Consider the following 15,329-nt stretch of genomic DNA (forward strand, 5'->3'; position numbering starts at 1 on the left):
TATCTTTTCTTAGCACTTTTATTAGAATACTTTTATTAGATGTGTGCACATTTATGCCCTTATATGCTTAGTTTTAAATTGACAGAGACTTTATGGGGGAAAAAACCCTCATAGGTTAGAAATAAGAAGTTGCTAATTTTACTTATCATGGAAAAATACATGCTATTTTTGGAACTTCATGCTTTGTAAACCTATTGAAGTAATACTTTATAAGAAACAGAAAACTAACAAGCTTGGCATCTATTGGTTAAAGGGACAGCCCAACTTTAACTTTCAGAATAATTTAATAATGTCAGAATGTACTGGGAACATGTGACTAAAATTTTTAAGTGACAGATTAAGTAGTGGGTCTTAAGTAATAGGTCATTCCATTTCTAGGAAATGAATAGGGAAAACTGTTCTGTGAGGAACTGCAGTATTCATTAGGGCACTGCAATCTGCTTGGAAACGAAATGTCATGGTGCTTAGTGATGATGATCAGCTGAAGCATGGAGAAGGGCTGTGTACTATGCCTTGAATATGTGGGAAAGGTGCACTGACCATACATTTCCATAGCACTTTTAATCTGAGAATCCTAGGGCAGTATTGAATCATGAATCAAAACACAGCATTGCAGGATTCACTTGTTAAGGCTGGCTATCAGGATTTTGCTAGACTAACAGTCTCAACAGGAACATGAATGAAGTCTGAAAATAGAAGACCAAGTTAGGAATAGAAAACATAAAACAAATAAAAATGATTTAGGTGGGTATTTATATATGTATGTATGTATCCACCTACCTACAAATGGATAGAAGTTATTTCTGCTTAGATAGCTATAAAAGGCACAAAATAAAGGTTTTTTTTTTTAATTGACATGACCTAATTGTTAACATGTTAAAGTCAATTATAATATCTGGCACTGACCAGTAGCTCACATCACAGAGGAAAAGTCTGTATTTGGTAATTAAACCACCATTTGTAATGTGATATTTACAAAGTGTGTATTTTTGTGTATATTTTCTCTACTTTAAAATTGCATTCACTTATTCCATTTATATTATTTTAGATACTAAAATATATTATCTTTTATCTGTTCCATTGTCTACATTTTAAATTAGTTTCCTTATGCAATTTAAAAAAATGTAGATCCTTAGAAAAGCAGACTTTAGAGTTGACCCCCTTGATGCAATGTTATATTAAAGGCTTTTGTTAGGTTAAAAGTTGGGGAGTGTGGTCTTGCTGGTGTTCAGGTGAACAACTGAAATATCATGTTCTTTTTACATGAACCCATGAAATATTGATAAGTTAATGATATACTGCATGTATGGCTTCTAGTTGAGATAAAGATTTGAGCAAAATTTTAGATGAAAGCACTCTTTTCTTTCTTTTTTTTTTTTTTTTTTGTCTTTTTGCCATTTCTTGGGCTGCTTCCCTCGGCATATGGAGGCTCCCAGGCTTGGGTTCTCATCGGAGCTGTAGCTGCCAGCCTACACCAGAGCCACAGCAACGCGGGATCTGAGCTGCGTCTGCAACCTACACCACAGCTCACGGCAACGCCAGATCCTTAACCCACTGAGCAAGGGCAGGGATTGAACCTGCAACCTCATGGTTCCTAGTCAGATACGTTAACCACTGCGCCATGACAGGAACTCCAAAAGCACTCTTTTCATTTTTTAAAGTTTTATTGAAGTATAGTTGATTTACCATGTTGTGATAATTTCTGGCTGTATATGACAAAGTGATTTACTTATACATATGCACACATCCATTCTTTCTCAGATTCTTTTCCCATATGTAAAATGAAAACATTCTAGCCATAAATTTGTGTGTGTGTGTATTGGGAAAAAATGTCTGTACTTTAATATTAACAGTGAAGCATTTTTTTCTCATTCAAAAATGTAGTTTGAGAACTAATAGGGTGGTTAGGAGCATCACAGTGGGGACGAAATGAACAGAACTGTGGGAGGAAATGATCTGAAACTAAAGCTGAAGAGATTATAGACAGTGATCACTGGCAGAACTATTAGTGTGGGTACTTGAAAGTAATAAGGCTACCTTATTAATCATGGCCCAATTCATCAGATTGTGCCTCTCTTCATTTGTCTGGTCTCATATTCAGGCCACGAAGTACTGAACACCTACTTTGAACAATGCTCTCTGTTAGGCAGCTTGGTTGATACCTGATGAAGAAGCCTCAATTCCTGTTCTCATGAAATAGTGGAAATAATGTATTAGCCTAAACAAAAACAACTGTTACCAAGATGGGATGTATTCAAGGCCGAAGTTAAAAGTAAACTGCGTGCTATGGGCACAAAGAGAAAGAAGATTCATTTTAAATGAGATATTTCATCCATGACAGCTCTTAAATTTTTATGTAAGATTAGAGGTAGCAATCCTGTTGGAAGGGTAGGAGTGACCCAGGGATTTTTGTTTTCAAATTCTTTTTATATGACAATCATGCTGTTTTTATTTAGGTAGTATGTTTATTGAGATATCTTTGTATTGCTGTTTAACATGAGAAGGGGAGGTTTCTAATCCCTTATCTATCCTTTGGTGCAATCATGGGATTAAGGGAAGAAGTGAGTTTGAGCAGAGCCTTGAAGGATGTCCACCATAACTACAGTCTTTTTTTTCTTTTTTTTTTTCTAAACTTTATTATCTTTTTTTTTTTTAATTTTTATTTTTTTTTAATTTTCCCACTGTATAGCAAGGGGGTCAGGTTATCCTTACATGTATACATTGCAGTTACAGTTTTTCCCCCACCCTTTCTTCTGTTGCAACATGAGTATCTAGACATAGTTCTCAATGCTATTCAGCAGGATCTCCTTGTAAATCTATTATAACTACAGTCTTGACATGGTGTCTGTGAGAGGGACCAGCATTTGCAAAGACACATGGAGGCTGAAAAATGCAAGTGATTCTTAGGGCAAGATGGGTGATTCTTTGTTGCAATGGAAGATATGGGGGAAATGTAGGTAGAAGGGAGAGAGTTTAGGCTGTAGCTAGATCTTGGTGGAGATTTCGTGCCCACCGGGTGTTTTGAAGTCATTTGAGAGTCACTGGAGGTTTCTAAGAGAAGTGATGTGTTTAGAGCTATAATTCATTAGACTGCTCCAGTCAAGTTTCTTCCTTGTTTTAGTTGTTGTCACTAACTTGTTTTTTGTTTTTCTTTTTTGTCTTTCTGCCATTTCTTGGGCTGCTTCCCTCGGCATATGGAGGCTCCTAGGCTAGGGGTTGAATCAGAGTTGTAGCCACTGGCCTACACCAGAGCCACAGCAACACCAGATCCGAGCTGCATCTGCAACCTACACCACAGCTCACGGCAACGCCGGATAGTTAACCCACTGAGCAAGGGCAGGGATCGAACCCGCAACCCTATGGTTCCTAGTTGAGTTCATTAGCCACTGAGCCAGGATGGGAACTCCATCACTAACTTATTTTTCATTTTTTTTTTTTTTTTTTGGCTGTGCCTGCAGCGTATAAAAATTCCCAGGCCAGGGTTCAAACCCATGCCACAGCAGCAACCTAAGCCACTGCAATGACAACCCTGGATTCTTAACCCACTGCCCCCTAAGAGAACTCATGTTGTCACTAATTTGACTTGAAAGTATTATAGTCGAAAAAGAATTCCAGGACAATTTATAAATGAAATTCTTAATCTTTTTTTCTCAGTGCAAGTCATTTAGCCACTAGAAGAATATTGTTAAGTAGGACTGTTAACTCAGCTCTTGGGCAACTCATTGCTTTTAATTGGGTTCCTGGGGTTTATAATATGATGAAAAAACATGTTCACTACCTGTTTTGTAGAGTATTCACAGACTTATCAGGACTTGCACACCGATATTTATAGATTTGTTTCACAATCTGTCTTGTCACAATTAAAATCAGCACACTGTTATACTCTCAAGGATTAAGAGAACTTTCTAAAGTGAGGTTTTCACCTTCATCAACTTCAAAGTAACACATAGAATGGGAAGGCTGCTAGCTATTTCAGATTTATCCAGATTGAATACTTTAAGTGAGGGATTGAGCTGGGATTCTTTCCTGCTGCTTTCTTGTGAAAGAGAGAAATAGGTTACAGTTACTTTTCTGCAGGGTGCTATAGATAAATATTCATGGATGTTACTGTTCAAGTGTTACTTAACTTTTTATTTTTTACTTATGTATTTTAAAACTATTTTTAGACCAGTAAAGTTATACATCCTTTCCTGAAAGGCCTTGTCGAAATGGCAGTAATTTGCATGTAAATATTGGATATTCAATGGGTGAACAGCAATAATGTTTAATTAGGAAATGCAAGACAGGTTAAAATCATGATTTTCTTTTAGTCACTGCACTGGAGATGAGAATAAAACAAGGCTACAATTAGTGAACCAAGGTTAGCCAGATAGGGTTCTAGTTGAAGTTGAATCAGAGCAGAGATCTTGCAGTGCAGAGACTTCCCATCAGACAGCCTTTCACATCCAGCTTCATCCTCTGATCAATCATCTAGTGCGCTCATCAGGGAATTGAAAAGCAACATAACATGTGATTTTTTGCCTTTGGAGAGTTTACTATCCAGAGAAAACATTTGAGTAACTGCCATTTATCAAGTACTTGCTATGTGTCAGGCACTTAGCTAAGAGAGCACTATGTGGATTAGTTCATTTTATCCTCACCAGAACTCCTTGAGGTCGGACAATCATTGTAAGTATGTATGATGTATGTGAGTTTAGATTTATTTATAAAAATTTTTTTTCTGGTTTTATTGAGATATAATTGACAAAGTATTCAGTGTAATGATTCAACTTACATACATCATGAACTTATTGATACAATGAGTGTAGTGAACAGCCATCATATCACATAGTTACGAAATTAAAGGAATAGGAAAAATTTTTCCTTGTGGTAAAAACTGTTAGGAATTACTTTCTTAACAACTTTTGTGTATAACATATAGGAGTGTTCATTTTAACATATTGTACATTACATCCTTAGTCCCTGTTTTTATTATAACTGGAAGTTTCATTATCTTTTATCTTACTGGTGAGGAATCAGACCCACTGATGTTAAGTACCTGCCTGGGGTTTTATGGGTATTAAGGGATATGTAAAGTTTGACCTAGGGAATCTAATTCTGGGCTAGTGCTCTTACCCATTGCTGGATATTGCCTCTGAGAAGAATTTATGTGACACCGACACAGACTGAAAATTGATAGAAGTGATGCACAGTATAAGAAAAATTTGTTTCCCAAAGACCATTTGTAGGTGTGTTGTTTGAAATCCAAAAACATTTTCTCATAGAATCTGTCATACCTGGTGGTTACTTTTCTGAGTCTATCCTCAAAAGGCCGTGTTACTCCATAACAGACCCAGGAAAGTTTGTGGTTAAGAATATAAGCTTTAGCATCAGACACTGGCCGGGGTGGGGGGTGGGGTAGGGTGGGCATTCCTAGGTTTGCCTCTAGTTCCATGGCCTTGAACATGCTCTTTTTTCTGAAACCAGGACCTCATTCATGGGCTTAATGATACCTAATGAAGGATAAGGATCAAATAAAATAGGGGATGTCAAGTCCTTCGTAATGTGCTTGACTCAGGGAAAAAGAGATATTACAATCATGGGTCCTAAGAACAGGGGACCAACTTCCTTGTTACTTTCTTTCCTTAAGAAATTTAAAGCCATCTTGTATTGCTTTTATATTGTAGTAGCAATACATGCTCATTGCAGAAAAATTAGTAGATTGTGTTAGCAATAATATTTAAATTGCAATTTAACCTGACAATCAGAGAGGATCATTATTAGAGCTTTGATAATTATTCTTTCAGTTTTTGTGTTTTTTCCTATTCACAAAACATGGAATAATTTTGCCTAGTAATATTTGATAATCTGTTTTTAGACCTAAATGTGTGTAATGAACATTTCCCTCATTTCGCTAAAAATACCTGTAACTTTTTTTTCTGATACAGTAGTAATCTTTGGTATGGATGTACCTTAAATTTACTTAACCATTTCTTCTTCTTATTTTGTTTGTTTGTTTGGCATCACCTGAGGCATATGCAAGTTCTCAGGCCAGGGACTGAATCTGAGCCTCAGCTACAACCTCACCACAGCTGCAGCAACACCAGATTCTTAATCCACTCTGCTGGACTGGATATTGAATCTGTGCCTCAGCAGCAACCCAAGCCTCCACAGAGTCAATGCTGGATCCTTAATGCAGTGTGCCACAGTGGGAACTCGTATTACTGGGCATTTAAATGTTTTTAAATCTTTCTATTATAAACAATGCTAAAAAAATCTTGTAAGTAAAAAGCATATACATTTTATTAATTGTTTTTAGTCTAAATTATTAAAAATAGAATCAGATGACCAAATGGTATTCACATATTAAACATTTTTGGCATTTCCTGCCAAATTACCTTTCATAACAGTTGGAACAATTTATATCCCTTCCGGCAGTGTTAGAACCCTCATTTCTCTAAATAATCACCAACACTAGATAGTTTGATGGTTGCCAACCTGATAGGTGAAACAGTATCTATCATTTTGATTTTAGGTTTTTTTTTTTTTTTTTTTTTTTAATCTTTTTAGAGCTGTACCTGCGGCATATAGAGGTTCCCAGGCTAGGGGTCAAATCTGAGCTGTAGCTGCTGGCCTACACTGAATCCTGCACTGCAGGATCTGAGCTGCATCTGCAACTTACACCACAATTCATGGCAATGCCAGATTCTTAACCCACTGAGCAATGCCAGAGATGGATCTTGGGTCCTCATGGATACTAGTCGGGTTCATTAACCACTGAGCCATGATGGGACCTCCAGTTTTAGGATTTTTTTGATTATTGATGATGTAGGGATTTTTTCATGGTCTTACTGGCCATTTGTAGTTTTTCATGAGTGTTGATACACTTTATTTCTCTTTCGAGGGAGTTGTCCTTTTATTATTGCATTACAAGTGCTAATTATAAATCAAAGCACCTAATGTTTATCTTATATATTGCATATATATTTTTTTCAGCTTCTCTTCTTTTAAATCTTATTTATGCAAAATTTAGTGTGCATATATAGAGGTTTTTACTTTTTCATTGCTCAGTACTTGACATTTTTTTCCCAGTTAAAAAAAAACTTTATTCAATCCAGATTTTTTTTAAAATTTTATTCAATATAGAATTCATTCTGGTATGTTTTATTATATAGGGATGAATTTTAGTTCATTCAACAAACATTAACTACATGCTTACAATGTACCAGGTGTCATATACTTTTGCTTGATGGATAATTGCTTGAGGGATACAAGGCAGGCAGAATCCTGCCCTCAGGAGGCAACTCCTCTTTCAAGTGGCTCATTAATTGATAGTCATACATTACTTTTCTTTCATTGACTTAAATTACTCCTTCATTACATACCAAAAACATGTATATAATCAGGTCTGCCCATAGGCTTTCTATTTGATACAATTAATTTGTTTCTTTGTTTCTGTGTCAGTATCTCACTATTTTAGTGATCATAATTTTAAAATAGTATATTTTAATAAATAGCAAGGCTTGGACTAGTTTCATTTCTCTTGCTTTTTTCTTTAGTTGTTTTCTTGACTTGTTCTTTCTATTTTTTTTATTACTATTTTAAAATCGTGACATGATATGCACAACATAAAATATTCCATTTTAACCATTTTAAAGTCTACAATTCAGTGGCATTAATTATGTTTACAACATTCTACAGCCATCACAACTATCTTTTTCCAAAATTTATCATCACCTCAAACAGAAACTCTGTGTCCATTAAGCAATAACTTCTTACAGCCCTTTTGCCCCAGTCCCTGGTAACCTCTAATCTGCTTTCTCTCTCTCAATAAATATGCCTATTCTAGATATTTTATATAAGTGGAATCATAGAGTATTTATCCTTTTATGCCTGGCTTATTTCACTTAGCGTTATGTTTTTTAGGTTCATCCATGTTGTAGCATGTGTCAGAACCTAATTCCTTTCTATGGCTGAGTAATATTCCATTGTAAGTAATACCGCATTTTGGGTATCCATTCACCTGTCAGTGGTATCCCTTGTGTATATACTTCCTGAAGAACTTCAGAATCATTTTGTCAAATATCTCCCCCAAATCCTCTAATGTCTTCTTAGCATCCTCTCATTTTCCTTTCTATCTATCTTTCTTTCTACTAACCCTAGCTCTCCTGGTTATTTGTCCTGAATACCTTCACACTGGTCTGAGCCTCGCCTTGTACCTTGATTCTTGAACTTTCTGCAAGCTGCCCCATGTTTCAGAATTAGCTACCTCCATCTTCATTCTTCTAAAAAATTGGTCAGTTCTTCAGTGCAATTGATTTCCTAGAAGTATTGGGAAAAAAATCTTAATTATCCCTAAGTTGTGAAAGTAAGATGCCTCTTGGTGGAATGTATATTTTAGGAAAAGAGTGTGAACTAAATGATTTGGCTTTTTTTCCCAAATTCCAAGAGCATAACAGTGTATCTTTAAAAAGTTCAATTTACAGGAGGACAACTTAATTTTGAGTTGAGAGTCAGCTTTTTGAGTCTGCCTGTCCATCATGGTATCTTAAGGCATTCCCATTTTGTCAGTTATTGTCTTTGTTTACACTGAGGAACCCATTCACTTTCTTTCCTTTTGGAATTCCTACCGTAGTAATGGCATTATTGACCCCAGTGATGGTGGAAGCATTGGAGGTAGTTTGTGTGTCTGATTGGCGGTAGGTAGGTGTAAATTAGGTACTGTTTTAAAATAGAGGCTTCCTGTAAATAATCAAATGCTAAACTGTGTATTCTGGTCCACAATTCATGGATAGAAAAGAGAAATGAGGGCTGGCATGGTGTGAGATGGCTTCATGAATATTTCAAGAATAATTTATTTGAAATCAACAACAAAACCAAGAATAATTTATTTGAAAAAGATATGTTTTATTCTGTTCTTTGCAAAAGTAAGGACAAGCTCCTAGAAGAAAGAAACTACTAGACTGGTGGTGCTATTAGTGCACTGTTGTACACGTAGTGGAAAGGGCAATGGCTCTAGAATCATGCAATCTTGGCTTAAGTTCTCGGCTCTGTCCCTTGGTAGCCCATGTTAACTCAACCAAATTAATGTTTCCACTAAACCTTAGTTTCCTCAACTATAAAATATACCTCACTGAGTTGTTTTAAAGATCAAATAAAATAATATGAGACCTCCTAGCAATATGTAGTCCATTGTATACAGTTGGTGAAGATCAATTTCCTTTTCCTTCATTCCCTAAATAACAACAAACATAGTCTGCATGAGGAAAAGCATTTGTGGTACTGAATGTCAACCCTTGGTTAATGACTGAATAAAGATTATCTCTTAATTTTTCAAAATGCTTCAACTTTCCTATGTGTAGCTTTCATTTCATGCTTCGCTAAATTATGATGCTTGCAAAGTGCCTTGAACTTTTCCAGTACAAAGCATACTGTAAGCAGGATGGAATTAACATTATCCCTGGTCTATAAAGTATCGTACCGGCATTCTTAGTGATTGACAGGATATAAGTTTATACAGTTGATGTCGCCTAGGGACATATTCTTGCCTGAGTCCTACAGCAGTGTTTTGCCACCTGTAACTGGGCTGAATAAAAGTGGTCCCATCTATCATTTCTGTAGCTTTTCCTCATAGAAGCGGACTTGATAAGGATAAGACATCCAGGACGTCATAGTATCAACAATCTTTTCCTCTTCAAAGGCATCTTTCAGACCAGGCTCTAGCAGTCCCTTACAAACACTAATTATATAAATCTTACACACTATTGCTTTGTGGGAGGTGAAGTGTTTAGTAAAAATGATCATCTGAACAGAGGTTGGCTATTTCTAGCAGGATAGAAATTTAGAACGTGTGAAGAAGGTGCACACATTCAGCAGATACCAGCTGCACGCTTGACTGGTCCTGTGTACACTTCTGCTAGGTTTTTGACTAATATATACAATTCAGGCTGTTTTTTTGTAGAGAAATGTGCAAATGGTATGAGCTACTTAAATGCTAAAGATATTAATTCTTAAGGTTAATTCTGCATATATCCAGTGGCACCCTGAGGTTTGGGATTGATTGCCCTGTGTCATATGATGAAGAAACAACCCCAGGTTGAGCTCAGATTGAGTCAGGGAGGCTCAGTCTGATTCCTGTAGGGAATTAAATGACAAATAAGAAATTTGGAAGCCCTTTATCAGAGTATGTCTTCTTGCTGGAAAGTGATTTAGTGGAGGATTGAGCTTTAAAGTTAATAGCAATAATGTATAAGATTTATATGATATATGTATTTATATTTGTGTCTATACTTTTTGTTTTATTTTGATCATTGTTCCTAATTTGAGGCCCTCATGTCACTAGTGATTCACAACAGTAGTCAGTATTTTTTGTGGGGAGGAGAGCCATTATTTCTAAAAGCCTAAGAGATGTTTTATATATATATATATATATATACACATACACATACATACAGACACTATTAAGTTAAACTTTAAAAAATACTTTTGCTTTTTAGGCTACTAGAAATTATGTTATCAATTTATTTATATCAAAATGATACTGAATAGACTAATAAAAATGTCACCTGTCTTCAAAGTTTCAGCACTGGTCATTTTTTACCTTTTTGGATTTCTTAAAATTTATATCATTTTTTATCTTTTAGGATTTCTTTTAGCTTATGTGTCTGATTAATCTTTAAGAAAACAAGTTAGTGGCTTTGTAGTTTGGTAGGTAATATTTTTTTGCAATGTAGAATTAGTGAAGAAAAATAATAAAGAGATCCTTACTGTCCAGAACCTAGCATAGCACCTGGTATATGTAAGCACTCTGGTATATTTAAATACTCAAATAATATTTGCTAAATGAATCAGAACTATGGCCATACACCATTTTCTGTAGCTTAAATACTTGCTAATTTGATTCTTTGATTTGTTTCAGATAAATTCATTATTTCTGTATTTTTAAAAACATAATTTATAACATAAGGTTTTTTTTTTTCTGGTGAAAATCTTATACTTTCCCATAGTTATACTTGCCCAGAAGATATGAGCTGCTGTGACAATTCATATGAGCTACTTGTAGTGAACATCAGTTATCTTCCCAGTAGCCAATACCCCTTTTCCTTTCTTCCTTGCAGTACTTAGATTTTCCTCAGGACAGCCACCCCTCTTCTTTGTGGAGTGGGGTGGGATTGAACTGCTTTCAGTCCAGGGGTGGGGTTTGAATTGGTCTAGACCAATCAGGACATGCTTGTGTTTGGCTTCCTATAGGCTTGTGTACGCATGTGCAGCAGTCCTAGCCACTGAGATCATGCCTGGGAAGTTCAGTCAGTGAGCTGATTGAGGGATATGAGCGAGAACATGTGAAACCCACCTTCCTGGGAGACTTGTTTTGCAATCATGAGGGGTGCCTGAAGGTGACATTATGGAGAAGGGCAAAACCAAGGAAATCATAGAAAAACAGAGACATGTTCCTGATTGAGCTATTTCTGAAACGAGTCCTAAGTCATAATAGTTATGTGAATCACTTTTGGTTTTTAAACTATTTTGTAAGGGATTACCAATCTTTTGTAAGGGGGATAAAACCCACCCTAATTGGTATATAGCCTTATCTTAATTGTATCATTTTATAGGTAAATATTTAAAAATACTAGATTTTCCACAAAATATTTCAAGATTTGTTTTTAGAGAGAGGCACAATTAATTTCAAAAGTACAATAGCTTCTCTCTGACTAGAAGACAAAAATACATTTACGTATTTCAGATAACAAAACCACCAGAAACGCAGGTTGAAACTTATGAGAAACTCATCATTTTTTTTTTTTTCCACAAGTACCTAAGGTGTTAAGGGCTTTTGCATGGCACGGTCATTCATCTGTCATTGCATACACCAGATATTTATCATTGTACATTTTACACACTATTCATGGGGGTAACCTCATTGTGAAGGAAGTTAGGAAAAAGAAATAGTCATGTCAACAAAAAGTCCATTTAGGTAAACTTCATGGAGTTGGTGTTTTTTCATGTCAACAAGTCTTTGGCTTTATATTCTGCTTTGGTTTCCATCATTGTTCATTTTAAAACCTCCCCAGGTCAGACTTTCCATGAAGAATCAACCAAAACAATATATTTGGCATTCTGCTTCTTATGACCTAGTTGTATCACAAGAGGGATCAAAGAGGTTTTGTTCTGTTTCTATAATCAGCTATTTCTTTGAGAGGGCAGATTCATAAGAGTTTGAATTATGCTTAGAAATGCATACAAGGCAAGCAGCTACATGGCATTTTAATTATCTCCCTCCTCTCCAATGAAAAAAACACCAGGCTCAAACAACAGATGTCTAAAGTTAAATTCAGTTTTATTGTCTTAACATAGGAAATAATTGCACTGTTTCCTTTCTTCCTAGGGTTTCTTTTTTCTTTTTTTTCCTGTCCTTAGTCTATTTGCTCCTTAGCCCTTCTTTTTTTTCCCCTATGCCTTCACCTCTTGCTAATGTTAAGAAAATTTCTACTTGACAGATTCTTCTTGCTAGACTCTATAGGATATAATATTAATACTCACAAAGGGAACAGATGGCTGCCTTTGGAATCCACCAATTATAGTAGTACTTTGCTTAATCTGAATTGACTAATTAAAATACTCAATTAACTGGAATTAATAATTCAGCATACATGACCCCTACAGTGACCTCGTGATGTAGTGAGCTTGCTAATGAGTACTTAGAATTATTTTTCTGCCCTTTGTCACATGGACATGAAAACAAAAGGCAAGGAAATTGACTCATGTAAGGGATTTATTAAAATTCTTAAAAAAAAAATCAAACCCTGGTATGTAAGATTTGTTATGAAATCAGAATACATCTAACCTAAGTTTCCATATTTTCAACATAGACATAGGTAACTTTGTTCTTTTCAATCATTATTGAAATTTAGATTAATTACTAGGACTTTGAGATTTCCCATTTTTTTCATTCAATTTGATGAGCATTTATTAGCCTTCCAAAATATTCAAAATACTATGCTAACTGTCAAAAAAAAAAGAGTTTTCCAGTTACTATTATTGTCCAAGAAATCACTCTAAAACTAATGGCTTAAGATAATAGCAGTCACTTTCTTATGAGCACGGGTTCTATGAGACAGGAATTGAGGAAGGGCTTACTCAGATGAGTGGTTATAGCATTGGGTTGCACTCAGTGGTTGGAGTTGGAACAGCAAGAGCTAGAGGAGCTGAGGACTCTGTTTTCCTTCAAGTAGCTTCAGAACCCGTTAATATAGTCTCTTTGAGTGGGCTAGTCTGGACTTCCTTACAGCATGGTGACATCAAGGCTGTTGGATTTTTTACATGGCAGCTCAGAGCAAGGGTTCCAGGTAACAAGGTGTGTGGTCCATCACCTGTTATGACCCCCGACTTGAAAGTCATGCAGTGTCATTGCCACTGCATTCCTTTGATTACAAATGAGTCAACAGTCCATTCAAATTCAAGGGGAAGGGAATTAGACTTTGTATCTCATGGAGAGAGTGGTAAGTTTCTAGAAAAGTATGTGGGGCTGGAATGTGGTAATTTTTGGAGAATATAATTTGCCAATGATGAATGGGACACAGTATATTTTCCAAAGAAATTGGTACTCTATTATGTAGAACCACAGTTCTCAAATTGTACGCTGAGTTATCCCAGATCTCTGGCAAATATACAAGGTAGCTGCCAGATACTTTACATTTCTGAGGGAAACAATGTGACATCTGTCAGATACCGTGTGAATTACTACTATTAAGTAGTTTGGATTTACTTAATAAATGGAACTGTTAGGTATTTCTTGTGTCCTAGTTATTCCATGCCATACAAAGACACTAAAAAATTACAGAGGTAGAGAAAGTTTAGGAACCTCTGGGTTAAAAACAATGCGTGGACATCCAGCTACAGTATTAGCAGGTTCATACTGACATTTGTAAGGTCTGGGGCATTACAGCCTAAGAGCTCTCGCTTAATTGCCAGGTTCTGTACCTTCTCTACCCCATTGTAATAACAGCTTCTTCTTGGTCTTAGGGGTGAGCATACCAGTGACAAATCAGCTCTCTAGAGGAAGGACCAGGGTAAGAAGCCCATGAAGAAGCAGATTGGTATGCATTTAAGCAAGGAATTCTGGAGTCCCAGGTATGTGATCTAGGAAAGGAAACCAGGGCTCTGGATGAGTGTGTGCCCCATTGTGCCCACAGACCTCCAGCCTGTTTGGAAGGATGTGGCTGGAGAGCCTTTTATTTTTTAATTTTATTTTATTTTATTTTATTTTATTTTATTTTATTTTATTTTATTTTATTTTATTTTATTTTATTTTATTTTATTTTATTTTTGGTCTTTTTGCCTTTTCTAGGGCCGCTCCTGCGGCATATGGAGGTTCCCAGGCTAGGGGTCCAATTGGAGCTGCAGCCGCCGGCCTACACCAGAGCCACAGCAACGTGGGATCTGAGCCCTGTCTGCGACCTACACCACAGCTCACGGCAATGCCGGATCAGTAACCCACTGAGCAAGGCTAGGGATCGAACCCGCATTGGAGGGCCTTTTAAAATTCAGCGGCCTGGGAGTTCCCGTTGTGGCGCAGTGGTTAAAGAATCCGACTAGGAACCATGAGGTTGCTGGTTCAATCCCTGGCCTTGCTCAGTGGGTTAAGGATCTGGCATTGCCGTGAGCTGTGATGTAGGTTGCAGATGCAGCTCAGATCCTGTGTTGCTGTGGCTCTGGTGTAGGCCGGCAGCTACAGCTCCGATTAGACCCCTAGCCTAGGAATGTCCATATGCTGCAGGAGCGGCCCTAGAAAAGGCAAAAAAAAAAAAAAAAGAGTTCCGGCTATGGCACAGTGGGTTAGGATCCAGTGTTGTCTCTATGGTGGCATGGGTTCAATCCCCAGCAGTGGGTTAAGGATCCAGCATTGGTATGGCTGTGGCTCATATTCTATCCCTGGCCTGGGATTGCCACAATCCAGCCAAAAAGGAATAAAATGATAATTAAATAAAGTTATAAAATATTAAAAAAAATAATAAAAATGAGCAAGGCCTGGGCCAAGGGGGGTACAGACCCCACACAGAACTCAGCATATAATTGATCCTCAATATACATATGACATATAAATTAATCCAGGGAAGATTCTGATAAATATAATGTCAGAGGCAAGTACTGGCTGCTGTGAAAATTGCAAAAAAAAAAAAGGCGATTAATTCTGACTAGGTATCTTGGGAAGATTTCTGTGTATTTACCTTCAAGGAAGAGAGATTGAAGAGGTAGGGGAAAATGGGATGAGAAGTCAGGATTAATGAAGCTGCTAGAGGCAAGCATCAAAAGAAAATCTAAAACTATGCTCCCTGTCAGGGTGCATCTGA

At 36.6% G+C, this 15,329-nt stretch overlaps 1 long non-coding RNA gene across 9 annotated transcripts in view; it reads left to right on the forward strand.

Annotated features, from left to right (window-relative positions):
* The window catches only part of LOC110260189 (uncharacterized), a 335,979-nt gene that overhangs the window by 4,923 nt on the left and 315,727 nt on the right, over positions 1-15,329 (forward strand). For all 9 annotated transcript variants that reach the window (XR_014839654.1, XR_002343031.2, XR_014839663.1 and 6 more), the window contains exon 2: positions 14,002-14,109. This is a non-coding gene — a long non-coding RNA (uncharacterized LOC110260189). The remainder of the gene's footprint in view (positions 1-14,001; positions 14,110-15,329) is intronic.

Source organism: Sus scrofa, chromosome 1, assembly GCF_054392235.1.
Source record: "Sus scrofa isolate SSC_HxYL_T2T_F1_AM1 chromosome 1, Sscrofa_HxYL_maternal_Yorkshire_Landrace_v2.0, whole genome shotgun sequence".
Classification (NCBI taxonomy): Eukaryota; Metazoa; Chordata; class Mammalia; order Artiodactyla; family Suidae; genus Sus; species Sus scrofa.